A 4529-nucleotide genomic window follows, 5' to 3' on the forward strand; every position below is an offset into this window, starting at 1 on the left:
CTGGTCTTGAACTCCTAAGCTCAAGTGATCCTCCTGCCTCTGCCTCCCAGAGTGCTAGGATTACAGGTGTGAGTCACTGCACCCAGCCTGAACTGAGAGGATTTTAAAAAGATGATGGAGGCCAGGTGCAGTGGCTCATGCCTGTAATCCTAGCACTCTGGGAGGCTGAGGTGGATGGATTGCCTGAGCTCACGAGTTTGAGACAGGCCTGAGTAAGGGCAAGACCTCATCTTTCAAACTAGTTGGGCGTTGTGTCCGGAGTCTGTAGTCCCAGCTACTTGGGAGGCTGAGGCAAGAGAATCACTTGAGCCTAAGAGTTTGAGGTTGCTGTGAGCTATGACGCCACAGCACGATATTCAGTTTTCACCACAGACCCTGAATGGAAGCACCTCCCATCATATCTTGTCCTGAATTCCTTCCTGGGGAAAGTCACACATTGTTTTCTCATATGGAGCTCAGAGAATGGCACATTGTGTACAGCTGAACCTCTGTGTATTTCAAGACTCAGCAAATCCATTCCTAGGGTGCAGGCAAAGAAGCTCTTGCACTGGGAGGGAATGTGGAGAAGAATGTCAATAGAGGTTTGCTCAGTGATACCGTGTTTCCCTGAAAATAAGACACTGTCTTATATTTATTTTTTCTCAAGAAGACACACTAGGGCTTATTTTCAGGGGATGTCTCTTCTCCGCGCCAAAATTCATGGCATGGCTATGCAGATATGCTGCATAGCCACGCCCATCACTGGGTCTTATTATCAGTGTAGGGTTTATATTTAACAAATGCATAGAAATCCTGCTAGGGCTTATTTTTTGGATGGGTCTTATTTGGGGGGAAACACGGTAGTATCATAGCCAGTGAGGTTTATCTGAAGCTTGATTATTGCTAATTGAAAACTTCTCAAGGGGACAGGTATGGTGCCTATAATCCCAGCACTCTGGGAGACTAGGGCAGGTGGTTCACTTGAGCTCAGAAGTTTGAGACCAGCCTGAGCAAGAGTGAGACCTCCATCTTTACTTAAAATAGAAAAACTAGCTGGGCATTGTGGCGGGTGCTTATAATCCCAGCTACTCAGGAAGCTGAAGCAAGAGGATCTTTTGAGCCTAAGAGTTTGAGGTTCCTGTGAACTACAAGGCCATGGCACTGTACCCAGGGTGAAAGAGTAAGACTCTACCTCAAAAAGAAAAAAAAAGCTTTTCAGTCAGGGGCTGAATGGTTCTTCAGATCCTGTCTCGTGGCTCTGTGGATTATAACAGAGAACATGGTGGCCCAGAGGGAATGGACCCTGATAGTGTCAACAAGAGCAACTGGAATGAGATTGTTGATAACTTTGATGATATGAATTTAAAGGAGTTTCTTCCTCGGGGCATCTACACTTATGGTTTTGAGAAGCCTTCCACTATTCAGCAGAGAGCTAGTATTCCTTGTAATCAAGGGTATGATGTGATCGCTCAAGCTCAGTAAGGAACTGGCAAGACAGCCACATTTGCTAATTCCACCCTGCCGCGGTTGGAGATTGAGTTCAAGGAAACCCAAGCCCTAGTATTGGCCCCCACCAGAGAACTGCCTCAACAGATCCAAAAGGTAATTCTGTCTGGCACTTGGAGACTCGATGGGAGCAACTTGTCATGTTTGCATTGGTGGAACGAATGTTCAGAATGAAATGCAAAAACTTCAGGCTGAAGCACCACATATTGTAGTTGGTACACCAGGAAGAGTGTTTGGGATGGTAAACAGAAGATACCGCTCTCCAAAATGGATCAAAAATGTTTGCTTTGGATGAAGCAGATGAAATGTTGAGCCGAGGGTTTAAGGATCAAATCTGTGAGATTTTCCAAAAATCAGATACAAGTATTCATATTGTGTGCTTTCTGCCACAATGCCAACTGATGTGTTGGAAGTGACCAAAAAATTCATGAGGGATCCAATTTCAACTCTGGTGAAAAAGGAAGAACTGAATCTCGAAGGAATCACATAGTTTTACATTAATGTTGAAAGAGAGGAATGGAATTTGGATACACTTTGTGACTCATACAAGACACTGACCATTATGCAGGCTGTTATTTATTTTATTTTATTTTATTTTTGTAGAGACGGAGTCTCACTTTATTGCCCTTGGTAGAGTGCCGTGGTGTCACAGCTCACAGCAACCTCAAACTCTTGGGCTCAAGAGGTCCTCTTGCCTCAGCTTCCTAAGTAGCTGGGACTACAGGCACCCGCCATAACTCCTGGCAATTTTTTGCTGTAATTTTTATTGTTGTTCGGTAGGTCCAGGCTGGGTTCGAACCTGCCAGCCTCAGTGTATGTGGCTGGCATCCTTGCCGCTGAGCTACAGGTGCCAAGCCAAAAAATTTTTTTTTAAAGATTTACTGGGGTGAATTTTTTGCAAAACAATTGACTTCTCCTGTGCAGTTTTCCTTTATAGTTTTCAAAACAAACACATTTGTATTTGATCCTTACTACAGCCCTATGAGGTTATATTTATTTTACAGATGGGGAAACTGAGGCCCATCCAGGTTAGGCCATTTGTCCAAGGCCATACTGTGAAAGGAGAGGAGAGCTGGGTGGGAACCCCATTCTTCTGGCTGTCTATACAATGCTCTGTACTGAACTCCTAAGGACTGAACTTTAAGGACTCTTCCTCGAGTCCTTAAAGCTGTCCTACTTACGAGATGGATCAGAGGACTGCCTTTGTAATCAGTCTTCTGAGCTCAGTTTTGCCTTTTGGCCTTGACCTGGGGCCGTTGTCCTGATCCTTTGCTTTCATGGTTGCCCTGTTCAATTTTTACTTCTCTGGTTCCTTTCCTCAGTCTCCATTTAGGCTTCTGGGTTGGTGACAGCTTGGGGTCTGGGTGCTGGCTGGGTTACTGGTAGATGCAGATGACTGGGAGGACAAGTAAGAATGCAGACTTAGTGTTAGACCTGTAGAATCTGAGGATTTGTGAGGTTGCCGAGACTAGCACCATTGCATATATGGATGCCGGTCAGATGCTGGTTAGAAGTTGCTATCTATCTATCTATCTATTTGTTTTTGAGACAGAGTTTTTCTTTGTTGCCCTCAGAAGGTTACCATGGCATCACAGCTTACAGCAACATCAAACTCAGTCTCAAGTGATCCTTTGGCATCAGTCTTCCAAATAGCTGGGCTACAGGTGTCCACCACAAACCCCTATTAATCTTTTTGTTTTTAGTAGAGACAGGGTTCTCACTCTTGCTCAGGCTGCTCTTGAACTCCTGAACTCAAGCAATCTGCCTGCCTCTGCCTCCCAGAGTGTTGGGATTATAGGCGTAAGTCACTGAGCCTGCCTGGTCTTAGAAGTTGCTATTTAGAACTACAACATTAATTTGGTGCCCTTAACACAGTGATTATGGTTACGGCGCTGGCCACATACACTGAGGTTGGCAGGTTCGAACTTGGCCCAGGCCTGCTAAACAATGACAACTGCAACAAAAAAATAGCCAAGTAGTCCCAGATACTTGGGATGCTGGCTCAGAGCCTATAGTACAGTGGTTAGGGCTCGAACCGCATACACTGAGACTAGCAGGTTTGAACCCTGCCTGGGCTAGCTCAACAACAATGACAACTACAACAACAACAACAAAAAATAGCTGGGCCTTGTGGCGGCCACCTGTAGTCTCAGCTACTTGGGAGGCTGAGGCAAGAGAATCGCTTGAGCCCAAGAATTTGAGGTTGCTGTGAGCTGTTATGCCACAGCGCTCTACTGAGGGTGACATAGTGAGACTTTGTCTCTAAAAATAATAATAATAAAATAGAACTGCAACATTTAGAAGCTGCAACATCTGTAGCTTTGGGGCTAGGGAGGAGCAGTGGCTCAAGGGAAGGTAGATGGTGGTAGGTGGTGGTGTATGGAGCCAGCCTTTGTCTCTGCCTCCCTTCCTTCCTTAGGGATCTGCTGCTCACCTCTGGTGTACTTCCCCCAGAGGGGCACTAGGGGGAAGCACACAACGGTAGAAGGGACCAGAACTTCACAGTCACAGGACCTGACTTGGGGTTCTAGAAGCTACCTTGTTCAGCTACAGTGTGAACTTCACCTCTTTGAACCTCAGCATTGCTCATGCGAATATGGGTTTAATGTGAGGCAGGATAGCACAGTGACCTGAATTTGTGCCCCAGCTCGCATTTTTCCCATCTGTGTGACTTTGGCCAAGTTCTTGAACTTCTCTGTGCCTGAAATTCCTCATCTGTAAAGTGTAGGGAGTAATAGTTTCTTTTCATGTGGTGATAACAACAAAGACCAGAACATGGTAAGTGCTAAACAGATGTTAACTATTGTATTTTAGGGCCGGGCATGGTAGCTCACACCTGTAAGCCTAGAACTCTGGGAGGCCAAGGCAGGTAGATTGCTTGAGTTCAGGAATTTGAGATCAGCTTGAGCAAGAATGAGACTCTGTCTCTACTAAAAATAGAAAAACTAGCGCGGTATTGTGACAGGTGTCTGTAGTTATAGCTACTTGGGAGGCAGAGACAAGTGCTATGACACCACAGCACTCTACCCAGGGCCACAGAGTGA

General features: G+C 45.6%; 1 pseudogene; it reads left to right on the forward strand.

The window, feature by feature from the left end:
- Positions 1-1209: 1209 nt before the first annotated feature.
- LOC100965671 lies at positions 1210-2897 on the forward strand (annotated as a pseudogene).
- Positions 2898-4529: the final 1632 nt, after the last annotated feature.

The sequence above is a fragment of the Otolemur garnettii genome, unplaced genomic scaffold, assembly GCF_000181295.1.
Source record: "Otolemur garnettii isolate 467f Iridium unplaced genomic scaffold, OtoGar3 scaffold00156, whole genome shotgun sequence".
NCBI classification, from domain to species: domain Eukaryota; kingdom Metazoa; phylum Chordata; class Mammalia; order Primates; family Galagidae; genus Otolemur; species Otolemur garnettii.